Source organism: Neopelma chrysocephalum, unplaced genomic scaffold (genome assembly GCF_003984885.1).
Source record: "Neopelma chrysocephalum unplaced genomic scaffold, ASM398488v2 Primary Assembly neopelma1_97390, whole genome shotgun sequence".
In the NCBI taxonomy this organism is placed as follows: Eukaryota; Metazoa; Chordata; class Aves; order Passeriformes; family Pipridae; genus Neopelma; species Neopelma chrysocephalum.
Window position 1 is genome coordinate 4,184,569 of NW_020926031.1, and position 20,673 is coordinate 4,205,241.

The following is a 20,673-nucleotide window of genomic DNA, read 5'->3' on the forward strand; positions in this document are numbered from 1 at the left end:
TATTGAATGTATTTTGGGCCAGTATTCAGTATCTAAATATATGAAAATACTGAAAAATATACAGATCACACAGAACATGAATTGGAAAAGATTCACTAAGCGAATTTTACTTTTTGCAAAATATTGTATTATGGCATTTTTTGGGTACTATATGCAGTGAATGAAATCCAGGCCATGCTGGAGGCAAAGGGAATATTAAATTTTCCGTAGTACCTGGATTTTATCCAGTCTATACTGTATTTCAGTGTAGAATGCTCAATATTATGAGTTAATTACCTGAATTAGTTCAGACTGGCCATGTCTCATGTTTCTTAATGAAAGATTTAGATGTTTCACTGCTAAAAATATCAACGTGTTTTACTATAGTGGATGCATTTTTTCTCCCTATTCTAATAATCAGAACCTGTAAGCCATGGAAAGAGTCAGAATAAATAATAAATGTAAAGCCAGGAGAAAAAAAATATATATATAACACTGCTGCTTCTTTTGAGAACACATGCAGAATCAGTCTTGAGGAGAAAAGACAACGCAGAAAGAACCGTGTCTTGCCAGTACTGCCTAAGGAGATATTCTGCTGTGCCTTTTGCAGCCGGACTTGTCTATCTCGCATTGGCCTTTTTAGCCACCAGCGCGCTTGTAGCAAGCGTGGATAGAATCCTTCTCAAATCTTCGTTCGTGAAGCCTAGCCATGATGATTATATATATAACACACTATATCTGTCCTAATTTGTTTAAAAATCCAAATAACAACATATAAACTTTTTGAAAATGCTTAACTCACCACTGGGTAATTTCACTGGCTTTTTAAAATGTATTTGTTGAACAGACTATGTGCTAATAGACTTTATCTGCTGTCATCACTATTTACAGGGCATCAGTACTCATGTATTATGGTCACAAGACTATTGCAATGACGTGCTGAGTGTTTGCTGAGGTAACAGAGTAGAATATGTAGGGATAAATCTGACTTTCAAGTGGTCGTATAGAAAATAGTATGATGAGTTCCTTGCATTGGAAGAGAATGAAGTAAATGAACTGTAAGTTTTATAGCCCCTCACTGGGACACAATCCCCACATACCTTTGTTATGACAATCGTTGCCCTTCACGTAAAAATGTCCTAAATAAACACGTGTTATCTATGGCCAACTGTCGCCAGTTTAAAAAATGAGAACGCTTCCTCTAAACTGGAAGTTTACGGGGCTCTTTTCCTTCTTGTACTCCTTATGGAAGAGCTCGTAGGCAAAAATGCGCTGCTGAGTTCTCCCAAACTGCGTTTTTTCCGCAGCGCCGATGGAAACCACGCCGTGTTCCCCTCCCCTTCCCCAGGCTGCGCGCTCTCCGTGGAGATGATGTTCCTCGAGCCCCGTCGCGGTTCCCGCGCTCCGCTCCGCGCCCGGGACGCTGCGGGCGATGAGCAGCGCGGGGGACGGGGGGCGCGGGCCGACATTCCGATGCGGTGACACAGCCCCGGCCCGGCCCGCCCCCGCGCCGGCCCCGCTCGGGGGGCGCGCACGGCGATGGCGCTGGAGCGCGTCCAGGCGCACGGGGTCGCGGGGCTGCGGCGCTCGGCCGGCGGCGCCCGTTTGCGGGCGGTAGGAGGAAGCTCTTCCGCGGGCTCCAGCTGGCGAGTGCCCAGCGGCTGGACGGGACCCGGGGCGCTCCCAGTCTTCGGGGATCCCCCTCAGCGGGCGCCGCCTGGTCCTTTATGAGCAGTGGCGCGCACTGGGAGCCGGAGGAAGCGGCTCAGTTCCCTGCTGCTGGGGGGGTGACCCGCCGCACTTGCCGGACGTGGAGTGCTCCACGCGCCGCCCGGAGCGAGCGGAGCTGCCCCGGACCGCGCACCCCCCGAGGCACCGGAGCGGCGGTGCTGCCGCGGGGCTGCAGAGCCGCCCGCCTCGCCGCGGTGCCTGTGGGAGCGCGGGGCTGTACAGGGCAGGACAAGGAGGAGCTGCCGCACCCCGCCCGCCGCGTGTGCGGGGTATGATCCCAGTGACCCGGCCTGGGGGCAGCTGCCCGGCGGGAGAACCCTGCTCCCCACTACCGAGGAGGGGCGGTCCCGGGGCAACCCTCGCCGGCGGCCCCGCGCCCTCGGAGCGCGGCTGACTCAGCCGGCGGCGTTGCCCCCGGCCCCTCCCCGGCTCCCCCCGTCTCTGCCGGGCCCGGCGGGGCGGTCCGCGCCCGCAGCCCCCGCCCCTGGCCCGCCGGGGAAGGCGCCTTGCTCCCTCCGCCGCCCCGGGCAGCGGCGGCCGTGGAGCCCCGGCGAGGCGGGGGCGGCTCCGTCCCGCAGACCGCTCCGCCACCGAGGCACTGCCGCCGCTGGAGTCACGGCCGACCCGAGGAGGAGGAGGAGAAGAAGAAGGAGAAGATGCCGGCGGGACGCTGAAAGGTGCGTCCCCTGCTCGCCCCCGCCCGCTTTCCCGAGCTCTTTCCCCGACTCCCGAGTGAGGCTGGCTCTCCTCCAGGGGCTCCGCGGGGCAGGGTCCCGGCACCTCCGGCCCCGCTGGCCTCGGCGGGGGTTGCGAAGGGCTGCCCGGTGCGGCCGAGCCCGGGGGCGGGCGGGGGCTCCGCTTTCGGCCATGTTCGGCAGCGCCGGCAGGACCCGCTGCCCGCGCCCTCCTGCGCCCTCCTCGCCTGACCTTCGGCTGCAGGGCTCCCCGCCTTCCTCCGGGAGAGTTCAAGAAAATCCCAAGCGCAAAAGCAAAATGGGATGATTGCCCTTATCCCACATGCTCTCTTCCACTGCGATTGTACAAACAATGTTTTACCTTGAAGTCTGGCAAATTGTAGTCCAAAGTGGTGCAGCTCATTGGGAGATGTGGTGTTGGAAGGACCCTGTGGCTATAAGTGACAAGGGTGCACTCAGTGGGTCTCAGCAAGCTCCTCTTGCGGGCTCTAAGCGCTCCTTGCAGGTGCTGCAGGCCCTGGCGCCCAGGCATGAAGGTGCGAATGCATTCCTTCCAGCTCCAGACTTCTCTTTGCCCCACTTGGTGAAGTGTCGTTGAGCTACAATGACTCAAAGTCTGCAAACACTCTACAGAAGTAGTTTCACTGAAGTGTTTGTAGAATCAGGACCAAGGTGTCTGAGTGCGATGCTTGTCCATTCTGCTGCACGGTGGGACGCCACCAGCACAGGTGATACAGAGGAGAGCCTAGACAGATGACTGCAAACTGGGCTTCTGATAAAGGAAGTTTAAGAGCTGGGTTAAGAGTGCTAGAGAAATGCCTGAAGAATCAGCTGTACTTCAAGGAATAGTAAAATGTTTTGTTTCGTAGTGAGGCATTTGTGTGAGAAGCAGAATTGGCCTTGCTGTTGTATTTAGTTCGCTAAAAGTTTGACAAAAAGTTTGTTAAATACTTCAGTCCTCTGTGTTTGTATGACAAGCGTTTGCTAAATATTTCAATCCTTTACATTTTTATATTTGAAAGGAGATCAGAGAACCTGCCAATTATGAAGAAGCTACTTAATAATCATTGCAAAGCAGCGACCATTATGTAGTTTGAGAAGGCATGTGTTTCCATCTGCAGATAATCATCTTTCATCTGTGGTATCTCATCCCCTGAAAAGTCAATAGCAAATGTTTGTGATCATTACAAAAACACCTAAACAAATCTGTGAGCATTGAGACAAGGTGAAACGAGAAACAGACACAACATTTTGTGTATTAGGAAGTGCTTGACGGAGAAATTCCCAAGACTAAAAGAGCATGACCAATCTACATAAATTCGCAGAGGATTACTAAAAATGTTGCTTTTTTAGTAATCTAAATAGATTTCATTCTTGTTCTGCCATATTGAGGTATTAATCTCAGATTCTGTAGTGTGTTCGTTCCTGTTTTCATACGTGGTAAGAAATTTTTTATTAAGACTTTGTGATTGCAGACCAGGCAGTGCAGTTCCTGTCCTCTCAGTTAACGCAGATTTCATGTGATACATCTTGTACAATGAAAGTGTGGTGTTCAAACCAGAGTTCTAACACATTAAGAAGGAAAAAAAATTCCCCACAAAGTAAAACTGTTAGATCAAGAAACATGAAAGCCCAACTGCAGAATAAAAAATTTCTGAAAACTCTGTTTACTGGAGATCATAGAACAAGTTCATGAAAGAGATGATAAAATAATCTGAGATTTGGGAGTTTTTAATATGAGAAAATAAATTCTCTGTATTTAAGTTATCCAAAAAAATGTAATGGAAAAATCTGAGCTCTATTTGTAAGTACCCATAGAAAAGAATATTTCTTGTATCAAAAGGGCTGTTTTATTTAAGAGAAATATGCAGGTTAAGATCCACCAGTGACTAGAACCTGCACCAAAATTGAAGGCACATATTGGAAAGTGATGGTTGTGACTGTTCATGAAGGATTGTAGATTTACAACCACTGGAAACATCTTACTTCTTTGGAGAAAAGCAGGTGTAATTTATCAATAGTTTTTGGATTTGAAATGAGAATTAGTTAAAAAAGTCTTCAATTATAAAGGAGGCAAAAAGTAATTAATCTATTATTTCATTAGAAGTCCATGATTTGCATAGGGATTTTTTTCATAAAGTGTTAAAATTAAGGTTTTTTTAGTGATCAGTTTAATTTACATACATGTTTATTAAAGTATTTCTTGAAGAGTGTCTTCCTTTAAAACACCGAAGACCACGCTCCAGAACAAGGGTTGTCATTTTGTTTAATGTTTTTACAGCACTTACCACAAAATGGATTTTGGGTCATGACTATGACTCTTAAACTTTATAAATTACAATGGTAAGTGTTATTAGTAATAATTTACATTTTTTTTATTTTATATAATTCTTGAAAATATCAGTAACTGAAACACTGGAACAAGTCATACAGCTCCAGCATGGACAGACTTACTCTCATGCCTGTTCACAATGCAGCCATTGATGATTTCATTTGAGCGATGACTATCATCAGGCTAATGGCTGTCTGTACCTTTAATATGAAGTCTGATTAATTTGTAAATAATACTTTTCATCACATCTTTCTTTTAGAAAGCTATTAGCATGCTAATGTGAAATCCATGTTTCTCCTTAGATTAACTCTGTCCCTTCTTGAGCCTTCTTAATCATTTAGAAGAGAGTTGTTGCACGTGTACTTGAGGACCTACATGGCAGAGTACATATTATGTGAGAGCAGTCTAGCTTACTCTGCACACTGCTTTATTTGTCTTGGCAAACCTATACATATATCTGCTTGTGGGTGGGGTTTTCCGTAGTCCTGGTTCTGCCAGATATTGGTCATATTTCACTCTGATTTTTTTGAGCAAAACATTCATCTACTGAAGTGAGACTTGTGTTTAAGACCTGAGGATAAACTGGTGACATTTTTTTCTATGAATTTCCTGTATTGGGAGGTCTCTAATATTTTTCTTCTGTTTTGAGGCATAGAATTTTGGTTTTATTTGAAACAACAAAGTTAATTTGTAAATATGTTGCTGTGAGATTGAAGTCTGGTCCTCTGGTTTTATATGTCATGCTGACATCTCTGTGCAAGACATAATTAACGTCACTGATTTTAAAGTAGGCCATCCACAATACTCTTTTCTTAACTGCCCAGTCATTCATAAATAATCCAACATGTTCAAACAAGAGCTATATGTGCCATCACTTACTGAAAACTGGTAAACTACAAGAGCTAGAAGGAATGAGCTCCACTCTCCACCAGAGTTATCCTTCTGTCAGAGCCCGTTACATTACTCCAGTTTATCAAGTGTCAGTGATGGTGCTGCAGGTAATACCAGCTCTTTCAGTCAATAATTTAAAGCAGCAGGGATGCACACCTTATGGCCTATGTGAGGTGCTCCATGGAGCTGTCTTATGCATTCTTTACATCCAAAACTGGTATGTATTTGGTGTAGCTTTTGAGTAGGGAGAGTGTTGAGCAGGCTTCAGTCTTGTACAAGGAAATGTATTCTATGGGCCATTATATTTACTGTAATGTTTATTCACAGTAGTCTGAGGCACATCATAGTAGTTTAAATAGGCTGTCAACTCTGGCCTACTTTTTATTCTACATTGCTATCAGTAATTAATGTTTAATAATTTGTTACAACATTTTCAGTGGAGCCTCCTTATTAAATTGAATATATTATTGTATTTGTCAGTTGTAACATTTCATAAGTAATTAAAAAATTAAATGCTCGGGTATTTTTAGTATTCTTTATGTTGCTCACCTCAATGTTTTAAATGAGACACAAAAAGTAGAAACGCTGAGAGCAAAGTCGAAGCTACCATTTGAAAACATTTATTTTTGGGGTAATGGTTTTATTCTATTAGTATGCACAAGTGCTGCATAACTTGCATCTAATAATAGTGTGTTTTCTTAAACAGATGACTCTCCAGTTGCATTGACCTTGCCTTGTGTAGTAGGACCTTGCTGTCTGCTGTTTCAGACAATGCTCTGATGTGAGATCTCTCCTCCCACAGTATTTTTCTCTGTCTGTGCTACAGCATACAGCAAGAATGCTGCTGCAGTGATCTTTGGTATTTGAGGTTTTTGTTACACTGCATCTTCTTTCAAACATTCTCATGATGCATTCCTTTACTCCAAATACAAAACTTAGTTGCTTGGATTAGGTTAATTTCTTTCTGTAGTGATACAAATACCTTTCAGCAGTGTTTTAGGGAAAACCAACTTGGTTTCCCTTTGGAATTTAACAAGATAAAAAGGGGTCATAGCAGAGCAGCTACTGCTTTGTGCACTACCAACAGTTCACATCAAAGAACAACCTGTAGATTTCTTCTTGAGGAACTTTCTTAGCATGAATGCCTCGTTTTTAGTTCCTTCAGGGTTGCTACAATTGTTTTGGATTTCAGCTATGTACCAAATTGCAAGGGAAAAAGAAAACCCAGTGTTTTAGTAGCCAGGCTGAATTGTGTTTTGAAGACGGTGTTCTGCTTCTGTTCTAATTTTAGTTAATTTTCATACTCTGATGTTTTTCAGAGATAGATTTTCAAACAATTAGTTACTGTTAAGTTTGGATGAGTATGGTAAAATGCATTTATAATCAGACACTTGCATTGGTTGGTAGAGATTTCTAATGATTGGTTAGTATTTTTCTAACTTTTTCTAGAAAAAGCAAAGTTTTGGTGACTTTCAAGCGTATCAGGTGTTCTCTGAGTACATGCATTGTTTCTGCTGAAAGCTGTGGGAAAATAATCTGCAGGTATTTCTTGTGAAAGCTCTTAAGTTTCTGATCAACGTGCACCTGTTTTAGTTCAACGAGCTTATGAGGAGCAGTAAATGTAGAGGAATATCTATGCAAGGCTGGAACTCCCTAGATTTCTGCTTGCAGGAGAGGCTGACACCAGGCTGCCTCCCCGTTTGATTCTGTAATTTATGTTTGCTCTTCAGCTACACTGCAGGCTGCTTTCCCATAACATATTGAGTGGCAAAGGTGTCAAACAGTACCAGGCAGATAATGCTTCTTGAAGTCTTTTGTTTTATGGTACTTCTGCATTATTGCAGTACTTCTTGAATTTTTTAGATGAAGAATATTTCTTAATATGGCTCCTTCAGAGCTCTTGAGGTTTTTCAGTGTAACATGAATGGTCTGTTGTTTGCATTTTTTCCCCCAAAAGAACAAAGTGGACATACAAAAAGGGGTGCGTCTTGCATAATTACCTTTGTTTTGTTGTGATTGCACCTTAATGTTTGTTTTGTTTTTGCTTTTCTTACTAGTCAGTTGATGGAATAGACAACAAAAATAGAAACAATAAAATCAGTTGGGCACTTGCTTATGTTGGCAATATTTTTGTCTTAATAGCCACTCAAAATGTCACTGTTATAATAATTTGAATATACATCTACTCTTATTCTGTGCTTTAATTCAGCAAAGTATAAGCAAGAGGTTCCTCTTCAGTGGTGTTTTCACTCATTAAACATAGAAATGAAATATGGAGAAACATTATAAAAATGGATGATTTCACATGGTGTCATTTACTAAACCTCTGTGACAATCCCATTTAGCGGTATTCCTAATATCATTAGTCTGGATAATTTAAATATTTAAGTACAATTATAGCTTTTTTAACGTTTATTTTTGTAGAAAAATTTAGAAGGTAACTATCACTGTTTCAGAACCTCATGAAATTATATTAGCTTAGCCCAAACCCATGTAACATTGGGTGCTGTTGTTTTCATTGTGATACTTATGCCTTTTAGCCCCCTAATTAAAACAGATTTTGGAGACTGTAAAAGCAAGATTCCACTACATGGTTGCAGCATGAAACAGAATTGTTTATTTATTTTTTAATTATTTGGGGTTTTTTTAATAAGTTCAAGAGGAACTAGCCAAACTAGCCTTCTTGGTACTTAACCAGAAAACATTTGTAGATGAAGATCTAGAGTTTAAACTTGTTTGGAAATACAGTTGAATCCCAAAATGCAGTTTCCATTCTCATCTAGCTTGAAATAAAATAGAAGTTAAGTATATAGTATAAGTATATATATATAAGTATATATATATATAAGTATATATAGTACCCTGGTTTCTGCTGTGTCTTTTGCAACCGGACTTGCTTCTGCTGTGTCTTTTGCAACCGGACTTGCTTCTGCTGTGTCTTTTGCAACCGGACTTGCCTTTCCCGTATTGGCCTTTTTAGCCACCAACGCGCTTGCAAGAATAGTGGGTAGAGCCCTTCCCAAATCTTCGTTCGCGAAGCCTAGCCATGATGATGATATATAGTACCCTGGTATAAGAATGTTGTGATCATTAAAAATCTAGCTGTAGCAGCTGCTTTTGCTGTAGAGAAAGAATATAATGTTATTACTGTCGTTTCTTGTTTGTGTTAAGCAGATATTGTCAACTGCTAATCTATTTGCACAGATTAAATTTGTTTATATATAGTCATGGAAATATTTTGGAGTTGCTATAAGGAAAGAATATACTTTTAAAATGTTAGTTTAGGCCAACGAGCAAGAGGGGTTTTATGAGTCTCTTGAATTATTCAATGCCTTTTTTTGGTTCTTAGTGGTCAGCTGAAATTTTTTCTCGTTCCAGCAAATTCTGAGCTATGGCAAATGTTTTACCTAGATTCCTGTGTCACTCAATTATGAACACTTTTTGGAAGAATGTTTTGCTTGCTGTGATTATGTTAGTGAAACAAATTCTGGAACTCTGTCTTAAAACTTCTTATTTCTTTATAATAAGAGATATAATTACTTGAGATCAGGGAAAATAGGAACCCTTGTTTAAAATTTTGTAGATTCATTTGTATAAAGGAATAGGAATAACTTGGAAATCGGCAACATTTTGGGTTGTAAATGGTCCTTCTACTTTACCAAGATAAGGAAATACTAAAACTTTAGATTATCTTTTGTAAAATTGGAAAAAAAGAATGGGTAATATGTTGTATTAATAAGTGGATAATATTTACAACTGAAATGTATTTTCACTGGTTTTTTTCTAGTCCTTCAGATCCATGGGGCATGCCAACAAACTGATTTTATTATGAAAACTGTGTTGTCAGCACCAACTGTTCAGAGCATCAAGTACCAAATCCTTATTATCCTTCCCCTTCTATGATTGGTATGGCTTAAAATTAATAAATGTGGAACATTCCCTTTTCTCTTAAAATTCTTAAACCTTTATTGTTCCCATTTTCATCTTGTTTTTGTAACTAAAGGATCTGTTTTTAGAGCTGAGATTATGAGTAATTATATAATAGTACGACTGGGGGCTTCTAAAAAAACAGAGCCTTTCTGAGTACATGAATGTAAGAATTAGCAATACTGTGAGGGCTCTTTAGAAATTAATTCTCCATACTATTCAAACTGTGATTTTAGATTTGCACGCCAGGTTCAGTAGTGGTTTGTAGAAATAGACAGTTCCCTAGACAGCAGGCTATAAAACAGGTCAGTGTTAAAATATGCAGTAACATCTTTAAAATGTCTGTTTATTAGACTACTATGCCTGCCTGAATTCTCTTTCAGGATTCAGCTTATAACATCTATTTGGAGTTTCATTACCTGATATGCATAGTAATGGTAGAGATGCATAGACAGCAAAGGGTTTTCTGAAGGTCTTCACTTTCACCCATTCAGAAGTGGCAAGTTTATGTATTCTCTTAAAATTTGCAAATGTCATTCTACTTGGCCAAAGCTTGCCTCTATGTTTGTGTCATCCCTCATTTTGTTCCGTATCCTCTTTATTCTGTTATGCAAGTTGATAACAAAAATGTTTATCCTTAACAGTCAGTTGTCCTGTTGGCTGGATACATAAAGCTGGTTTTGAGGCTAAAATTTCTGAGGGCAAAAGATAACATACTACAGGTACAATGGTACAGCACAGTATTATCCTGAACAGCAGCTTCAGTGTACCCCTGAACTTCATTTCAACCATGGTGCTTTATAGAAAGCTGCATAGAGTTGACTTACAAGTTAGTGGGAGAGCTGTAAAAATATTTGAGGAAGGTGTGTGCACAGATTTAAAGCAGTGAAAATCGTTTGGTATGACAGCATTAGTGCTCTGAGGATACTGTTTAGAAAAGCGGAAAGTTCTGAACAAAAAAAGAAGGCAACAAACCCTTCACTTGCTTCTTCTTGCTTAAATTTACACTTAGCAAAACTCTCCCATACATTTTAGGTGCATTTGACTCAAAGAAATCAATGGATAATTAAAAAAAAAAGATAGCTTTTGTCTCCTGGTTTTCCTGCCTTACCCATCTTGCTTACAAAGCTCTGTTCTGTGAGCAACCATATGCATCCCAATAAAGGTCTTCAAGTTTGAATTGAGACAGAGACTGTCTCAGTTTTTGGCCAGCAAATGCAAAGAAAGTTGGCCATGTTCCCTCTACTTGCCAGAAAAGCATGAAAGCTGGGGCCTCTGATCTTTCTGCATACAGATTTTTGCAAGTATTGAGTCCTTGATACATTCTTGGTAGGACTTGTCTGTCTCTTGCTTGCTAGATGTGGCCCAAAGCCCCCAGGAAAAGATCTCTAATTTACAGTGAACTTGTATAGGTCAACCTCGGCTTTTTCCTCTGATTATCAGTTTGATGGTAATTTTTTTTCTCCATTTGCAGTTTTAAATATCAACAAGAAATCCCATCTTTACAGAATTACAGTTTTCATGCATGTGGCTTGTCTTTCATTCTACTAAATCTAAAGACCTTATTTTTAAAAAATATTTGATATACAAATGAGTGCGTAATTAAAAAAGCGTAGAGGCTGTTATCATACTGTTTAGTGTGTGTTTGGGTGTAGGCACTTCCAATACTTGTTTCTCTCCTATACAGGGCTTTAAAACTTTCAGTGTTTAGATAATCTGACAATCTGTTGAATGATGTGTGACTATGTAAAATAAGAATATTATGAAGGAGATTATCTATAAAATTTAGGCTTATTTTTAATATGTTCTGTTATGGTCCAAAAATATTTAATTCATTTTTGTCAAATATTTGAACTTAAAGTATTAAAAACCAGAATGTGGAGTTTAGGAAGTAGTACAGTAATAATACCTCTTACACATTTTTTTTACCATAACTGTACCTAAGACTATGTAGAGGTTGCTATGTAATTTTTTCTGGTGAGTGAATCTTTAAAACTAAGCAAGAGTTTTGGTTTTTATGGTTATTACAGGCAATAATTTTGCACAACTTGTACAACTGTTATGCAGTTATATCAATACTGTACACCTCACTGTTGGCTTTTTCTCTATAGTTATAGCATATTTTCTGTGGTGGATATATTCTTTATTTTTCAGAGAGGTCAAATGTAAAATCAAAAGTGATGAAATGCGTATATTTTAATTTCAAAAATATGTTGAAATGTTGTAGTACTATGAGCATTATTCCTTCTGTAGCTGTTGCTACTTTTATAAATGCATTAAAATGCTTAAATAAAACCAGCCAACATTAATGAACAGGTAATAAACCAGAAACCTATACAGAATCTGTGAAGACTTAGTGTGAGGACTGTGCTGTCTGTTTCCAATTTAACCTGTTCTCAGATTACACTCATGAACTAAGTTTGTGAACTACTTTGAGAGGGTAGATTTTGAAGTTAGAGCTTGTCTTTCCTAAACTAAATTTCATTCTGCTGAATTTATTTTTCTTAAAGGTTGGTAAAAAGGGAAGGCAGATAGTTTTGGAAATCAATAAAAAAGTGTCTTGAATATATAGTGGGTCTGAGTGTGACATGGTCCCCTCTAGATTAGCAGGAACAGGTCTAAGGAGGTGCTTCGTAGATTGCAAGATAAGCTCGTAATAAAATAAGAGGACTACTGATAAAAAAAAATAAAAAAAGGAAAAAAAAAGCCCTAGAACTTAAGAGATGGCAATTGATTTGGAAAAGATGGAAATGAAATAGGTCTCCAGGAGCAGGTAACTGTTTTGAGGTGTGGCAGTAGCATGCCTACAAAGACAGATGAACAATAATTAATTTGAAATCTCAAAGGACAGGTTAGTCTGCATTCATTTACGTATGCTGGTTTTATATGTTCTTTTTTCATAGGTCATCTACTGTTATCCATAAACTTTATTCTAGATGTACAGGCACTGTATTTCTTTTCCTCCTTACTATATTCCTCACACGACCTTATTTTTCCTTCTTGGCTTCCTAACAAGGAGAAAGTACCAAAGAGGAAAGTAATACCATCTACATTGTAAACTGTTATTATTTAAACACAGAACCACATATGGAATGCGAAATATTAATTGTGAAAAGGGAGAGCTTCGGTCTGCCTGTTGCACCTTGTGAGTGCTGGTACTCTGAGTTACCTTTTGTGAACACTTTCTCTTCATATCATCAATGAACTTGAGCAGTTGTGGCAAGCCCCTGATACGCTTCGCCTTCCAAACTGTCTTGAAACCATTTTTTGTTTTTACGCTGTTTTGAAACATTGCATAGGTTTTTGTTGCATGCAGAGCACTGTTGCCAGCATAGGTCCTTGTCTTGTTTGAAACTGTGTAGACTGCACAGATCATTAGTTTTCATTGCTGATTTGCCTCCCCTCGGGGATCTTTTCTCCTGCCAGTTATTACTTCATAACGCACTCAGCCGCCTGGTAGGGTCATCACTTGTTTGAACAGTCTGTCCTGCAGGTGAGCCTCCTCCTGCACTGGTCTGCAGGGTTTTCCCCTCAGTGGGATGAAGTCATTGTTGTCATCTTGCCCAAGAGAAGCCTGATTACAGGGCCTTGGGCTACTCCTTATCTTTCAGTTTGCTGCCTCAGTACTGGCCTGATAGTGTTTGATTCAGCTTTTCAGAGTAACCTCCCCATTCCTGCTCTTGGCAACATAGAGAAGTTATTTATTGTGCTGTTTGAGAGTTACTTGATCGTTAATTTTCCTCAACTTCTTTTTATCATTTTTGGTGAGCACATGGTTGTGCCTGATGGTGAGGCCAATGACCTCCCTTGCTGGGGAGCTGCAGGAGATGTTAGTGGAAGGATGAGCCGAGAGCTGAGGCTCTGCTCCAGTCCACCTGTATCAAGACAGGCACCAGCAGGTGAATTGGGTCCTGATGTTGATCTGGTCAGTCTGGTCAAAAGGTCAGGAGCAGCAGAGAGCAGGGTCTGAGCCCAGAGATGCCAACAGCAGAGCTCAACCCAGAACTGGGGGACAGTCTTGAGCTGAAATGGCTCATGGGCCTGTTGTGGGGCATCACAGGTGGGGCCGGTTATGGCATTTAAGGGCTTGGTGTTTCCGCAACCTTAACAGTCCCTCTGATAGACATCTGCATTGATCCCATCCTCGGTTAACATCGCGCAGTGTTGTGCTGGTTGCAGCACTGGTGTGTTGTTATTGTGCCCAAGTACGTTACAGAAAATGGAGTAATTTCATCTTCTTTAGCTGTTACAGCAGAAATAACCTTGAGTGTTCCAGCATGCGTTCACTGGTTCGTTATCTTTTACAGTCCTGTTGTGGTTGTGTTCTTTGGCTTGTTTAACTGCAGCACTGTCTGTTTCCTCTCTGGTGCTTTCCTTTCTCTGCTCAGGCTTAGGGCATACTTCAGGGATATGTACATGCCTCCTCCCTTCCAGGACCTTCTTGACCTAAATGTTAAGTAATGTGTTAGCAGCAGGGATTCACAGTCAAAGGGATGCAAACAAATCTTTCTGCTTGACTGAGAAAGTATATATGTAACACTCATTTTTACATAATATGTTATTACTGAGGCGTATGAATATTGGAATGTATGTCTAGGGTTAAAAAACCCAGCAAGATTTCCTAGTAGCATTTTCAGATTTTAATGAAGCAGTTTTGTTTGGATACTAGCAGAGTCTCTGGGCACATATTGCCAGTTAAGTCAAGTGAAAAAGGGTGTTCCAGAGAAGGAAGCGTAACTTTCCGAATTATGACTGCAGTTTTTAGACTAGTTTCTTATGGAAATGACATTGCAAAGTCACACTGTGTGTCTGTATTTATTTCCTTCCAACTTTTAACTAACCTATAACAGTCGAGTTTATTACAAAGTGCAGATCTCAGAAACATGGAAGACTTAATGAATTTCATGCAAATGTTACTCAGATGCAGAAGAGAAGTTCTGCAGAGCACTCTGTCTGTGAAGAAGTTGCTCCGAGAGTTCACACATTAGTGGAGGGTTCATATAGGAGAAAGTCTTTAGTTTTACCACAGCTATAAGAAAAGCTTCATTTGCAAGTGGCATTTCCTTAGACATCATGATTATTCTGTATTCATTACTTCTAGAAGCAACTAAAGTATATAATGCTTAGTTATTGTGTGTTCTTTTGTTTTAGATTTTACCTTTAGCTACTCTACAGGAACATTAAATATCCTCTGAAATACTTGTCCATTAATTTTACCAACAACTTCACTGTGTTAAAATTCCCACTATTCATCTGAAAATACAAGAACTTTTAAGAAATGTAAGAAACTTTGAACAAGTGATTGTTTGCATTAGATAAGTATAGAATTAACTTTTGCCACACATTCTTATCCCAATTAATTATATTGTGAAGACTGAAGCAGACTAAAAATCTGGCATAAAGTCCCATCTTATCAAGGGAGCAGATTTTCATATTTAGAATTCCAGATTCTTACTGTTCTTGAAGCAAGGAGCTCAGGAGTGAGCTGTTTTATGTTGACTGAACTTAAGTTGAATACTTGCTGAAGGTTATCTTTTTATCCCAAAATAATGGGTGAAGTACAAATGCACTTTTTTAAGCCAGAGGTTGTAAATACAGATCTCACAAGTAGTCAGAAATACTTAGTGGACTACTTTCATAGACTCTGAAAGATAATCAAGAAAAGCAAGTAAATCTCTGTTTCTTTAGCAAGGATGTAGACATTCATTGCAATGATTTTAAAGATCCTCAAATAAAGGATCACCTAAATGTGTCACAATCATATATGAAGACATGCTATGTTGATCAGGCATGATTCTCCTTCAGATAGGTCAAGTTGTTAAAAAAATGCAAGTGGAGCTTGAGGAACATGGAATTTGCTGTGTATATTTTCTGTGTCTGGTTCATTTTATCTTGAAAGATGTGACAGTATTTTATAAAAGAAACCTCCTAACTTTGATCCTGGTTGTCTTTCTGTCCTATTTATTTATTGACTAAGATTGGATAAGTAGTATTTATAATGTGAATTACAATGCCTGCAGGAGTTTTAAAATATTAAAACATTTTATTTAAAATGATCACTTAGAGGTCATTAGCAACATAATCAGTTTTATGTTAGTATAATAAACATCTTGCAACATCCTGAAAAAATAATTTGCAGTTATGTGCTGACCTGCTGCTTGCACAGTTAATTTTGGCAAGAGCCAATATCTTAGAGATTACTTGGCTTGATTTAGTCAGATGTCAGGGTGGGCTTTCTCCCAGAGAATGATGTGATTGATAAAGCTATCATAGGCAAAAAACAAATGTAGCGTTGACTTGCTGAGCAAATATTTTTTGCTGTATTTGAGCAGTTCAAAACTGAAAACCACTGTTTTCAGTGGTTCACTTCAGTACTTAATATCTAGCAATACTAGAACAGTAACAGTAGTATGGAAGTTGTTTCATGTATTTTCAGGGATGCTGAATCAATAGTCTCCTGAAAATTACATCTTTCTAAAGCAGGTAATTAATTCCCCCCTAAGCAGACAGTTTGTTTGCTCTTGCCTTGTTTTGCTCTTGCCCTGTTTTTTACTCTTATATTCTCTATTAGGCATGACAATAATATGCAGATGAAATAGCAGATGTTCAAAAGAGAAAGAATAAGAGACTAAATATTATGATTCCTGAATGAATGACATGAATAGGTCAGGAATGATATACAAAGAAAATGCATTTTGAGAAAATGGAAGAGTAGTGTAGTAATTTAATAATGTTAGTTTTCAGCATTTGAAATGTTTTTCTTTTCTAGAACTATAGTGTAAGTGCATAAGTTGACAAATGACTGAACTTTTTTCCACGTACAGATTAGTGTTTAGTTTTCATTTGAAACATATACTGAGGTTTCAGACTCACTCTTGTTGCAGTTATAACAGCTGAGCAATAACATATAGATTATTATTCAAGTAATGTTTTAAGTAGGGCTACTGTGGCTTAGCATACTGTGAGTAAAAGTGTTAGCTTGGGTTTACAGAAGATAAACAGTAGCGATATATGTGCCTTTAACATACCCTCAGACATTTTAGTACTCAGAAATATTTTTATTACAGGTTTGTTCTGTTCTCACCAGAGTGGCTAGAATTACAGCTAATATGTGACAGTGAGAGACAGGGAAATGAGAGAAGACTTGAGTGCTCACATGAGAAAAATGCTGTAAGGAAGAACAAAAAAGATAAAGAACTGGAAATGTTCTTGTTGCTCATTGTGTCACCTGGATGGAGTAATTTTAAAACTTTGGTAGGGTGACAGTTTCTTATGACAAGGTGCAGTTGCTGTTTATTGAAATATATGTCAGTGTGCCATTTTAAGTACCTTAAAGGCATGGTTTCACATTGGGTAAAAATGCTTATGAGCTCAGACAGGAAGACTACTATCAATGGCACTTTGTTGTTAACCAGAACTGGATAAGAAAGAGGATTGCCAGGGCTGAAGATTCCTTTTGGAGGGGCATGGGTTTTTGCTTTGTGATGCAGACCTCTGGTACTGCTTTGAGAAAAGGGAAGATGGGAGGTAACGGTGTTAGGATATTTGGTAGATGGTTCTTCACCTCAAGGCTGTTACCTCAAGGACTCTGTTACCAGTGTCCAGGCAAATAAACCTACTGCTATAGAAACTCGTGTGCTGGACTTGGATCCCAGTGCAGGGAGAGCAACTTTGCTGGGCGGCACAGATGGTGCTCCAGGCAGGACATGGAGTTTGGTTGGCATGCTGTGATATCTGAAACCTACGCCGTCACTACTCTGAAAGGGTCAGCCCACGGCAGGGCTTGGCTGATGGCTGGCTGACCAAGGCATTAAGCTCTGAAGGCTTGAAGCAACTGACTTAGACAAACAGTATCCTTTGGTCAAGGCAGCATCTCCGAAAGCATCTTTCCCAGGTGTAGTAGGAAAAGAATGGGATCAGAGCATGAAACACCCAATTCTGTCACTAATGTGCCATTGTGAATCTGTGGTTGGATGTTTTTTTGCAAGTGAAGGCCTGCAATTAATCTGCTACTTACTCTCCCTTTGCATTCAGGAAGTCATCTGGCTTTCAAATTATGTAATTTTTCCTGCTCACATACTGAGTTCATATGTGCTAATGACTCTTTGGAGAAAGAATTTGATAAAAACTAGAATGGAGGAAGTATACCATGTTTACAAGTAACATTAGTATGTAGTCCCAGGTTACTGTTGACTTTTTAGAATTGTAAACAGTTCATATTTCCAAGTGGCAGATTTTGAATGTGATAACCAAGTTTTCAAAACAGTAATGCTTGTATGTAAGCATTCAATTTTGTTTTAAGGCCACAGAAGTGTTTGGCAAATGATAGGAAGTACATACAATCATTTCCCCCATATTTATTAATTGTATTTTGATGACAACAATTATTTTCATCTGTAATTTAGCAGAAACACCATTTGCATTATTTTGAAAGTAATTTGTAATTGAGATTCATTGTACACAAAACACCTCCACTTCTGCTTCTTTGCTTTTGTTTGATGGACTTTATTTAGAGCCCCAATCCTTTTATTTTCCAGCATATTTAATAGCAGCTGGCCTTAATGAAGGAACTTACTGTGCTTTATCAACTGAGGAGAAATGGCATAATTTGACTAAAGAGAAACCACGTAAAAGAAGGATGTGTGTCTGTAGAACTTGAGAATTTGTTAAAGGATAAAATGAAGATGTGAATGTTGGCATTGAATTCAGAGGAACCATAAAGTCTTCAGAGGTGGACAAAGCCTTGAAATGGGATGATGGCTGAATTATTTCCCAGTCTGATGTTACAGGTGTTTTAAGGGATCTGACTGCCTGATTGTTGGTACTCAAATATACGCAGAGCATGTGGGCGGTGTTGTGAATGTGTTACTTGCTGTTCACTGCAGATTATGTGAGTAATTCCGGTGAAGCAGAGGATAACATCTGAATTCTGAACACTTCAGCTGGCACCAGCTGTTTTGTATTATATTCAAGTAGTGGAACTTATCTTTGTTTTGTTGTGGTTTATCTAATTTGTTAGTTATAATTGTGTTGCCTGAACCTCTCAGATTTTTATACTTACATGTCTCTGTTCCTATAGATTGATTTTTAGGATGTATTTTGGTGAATTAATAAAACTGTCTCAATGTGAGATGCTGCAGAGACATTTCTACTCTGGTCTTGGATTCTCCCTCAGTCTCCACCCTGCTTTATGCTTATGCTGTCTCTGTCAATTGACATGATTGAGTTGTGAGGGACATCAGGTAATTCTGCCTGAAGACTCTTCCATTCTTCCTGGGTTAATTTTCCTCTGGATTGGTTGATTCTCCTCCCTGCAGGAGTTCCTGTTCAGGAGATGGTGAAAATACCTCACTGAAAGTGACAGGGAACGAGGGATCAGCTGCTTTGGCTAGAGCTTGCCAGTAGGTTGACTTAAACCTTAAACCTGATTTTGAATCAGGTTTATTTTTTTTGCATTGTTTGTATAATTACTTTTTAAATTCTCAGATCTTAAAATAAATCCTGATGCACTAGTCCATTTATTTTTTACCTACCTTTTCTAAAAATTTGTATTTTATTTCTCACTATATTTCCTATTTTTCTTCTGCATAATCATTATTTATCCTTGTCTTTCATATATTTTATTAATGTCAGTTCTTTTGTTTTCTGTTATATTTTATCTAATCTTTCTAAGAAATCTACTTCCTAGTGACAAGTTTGTTGAATTCTGTGTTTTGAAGATTTTTGTTTTAAATTCTGCTGCACTCCGGTTTCGTACGAATTTGAGACTCAGTGCTCAAAAATTTTTTTTTAAGACTGTTTTCACAGTTCCTCAAAACATTAAGAAATTTATTCCAGAAGTACTTGTTCAAAGGGGGAGAAGAATAATCCTGCTTTCTATTTTATGCATCTCAGATAGAAGGACTTGTTCATCCAAGTGTCGATGATGAAATTACAGCTTTCAGATAAGGTCACTTATGAGGAAATTCAAGTAACTACTGAACAGAAAGTTTATTTAAACAGCTTATTGCAGATCAGATCTAAAAAGAAATACAGAACTGACCCTGACAGTAAGATAAATGCAGTTTTGGGTTCTCTCAGTTCATCTCCTCATGCAGAAAAGGAATTTCTGTAAAGAAATGAAGAGTGAAGCTGTTATCTGGCAGAAGCTTCAGATTCTGCCTGATGCAGTGATGAATGATGAGGCAATTGAGAGGGTTCACCATCTGGCAGACATTTGCATAGTTTGAGACATCTAATACTTGATCATGTTTAGATAAGTATTCTAGAAATTAGAAAAAAGACTGTAACGACAGGCTATATAAATACTGTAGTTTTTCTTTCTTGTTGTTGAAACGCAGACGCTGGTTGTAAATCTGAGGTTCCACATGATGCTGTATGCCAAATAAAATGTTGTTATAACTTGCTTCCAACTGTTCAAATAGGATTTGTGCACATCTTGAGTGATTCTTAAGAGTCTAGCTATTTCCTCCTTGCTGTTTCCCTGTGATTCCCTGGGCAGAAGAGGGGTTTAGAAAAGTGGTGATGACACATTGGTGCCCTGTTCTTGTACTAGTATCTCCTGCTCGTTTCTGAGATAAAACACTGTAATGAAATGTTTTACCTGAACTGTTGTAGACTTAATTCCAGATGTCTGGGGAATAAGAAATCATTAAATATTATTATTAATTATTATTAATTCTAACTAGAACCAGTTTGCACTTTAAGTTTTAAAGTGTATGCAGTCAGTGTAAATGAAAAAAAAAAGTAGACAAATTAGTTTTTTGTCACATGTTTTCAGACAATACATTTTGTGAATGTGTGTGTGCTGAATGGTTGCCAGACAGTTTATTTTAATTATTCATTTGTCTTTGTTGGCTGACCTCTGCATCCACAATGATTCACTAGTGCTGGATCTAGTTGCTTATATTTTTACTTTCCTTTACTGATAGAAGGAGTACACTACATTTCTGACATAACTTAGGCCTTGTAAAATGAACCAGTGTAGTTATTAATGGATTTCATCAGCTAATCTAGTGGCTTTAGAAAATGCCAGCACGTACTGAATACAGTGCAGGCTTTAGTGTCTACTTTGTGTGCTTTTATATTCAGATTTAACTGTGAATCAGTGTGTTTTGA

The 20,673-nt window shown here is 39.2% G+C and overlaps 1 protein-coding gene across 1 annotated transcript in view; it reads left to right on the forward strand.

Annotated features, from left to right (window-relative positions):
* Window positions 1–2,262: 2,262 nt before the first annotated feature.
* Window positions 2,263–20,673, forward strand: part of PLCE1 (phospholipase C epsilon 1) — a 151,142-nt gene continuing 132,731 nt past the window's right edge. Inside the window, exon 1 of the mRNA XM_027672461.1 lies at window positions 2,263–2,387. The gene's annotated coding sequence lies outside the window, so the exon portion shown is untranslated. The remainder of the gene's footprint in view (window positions 2,388–20,673) is intronic.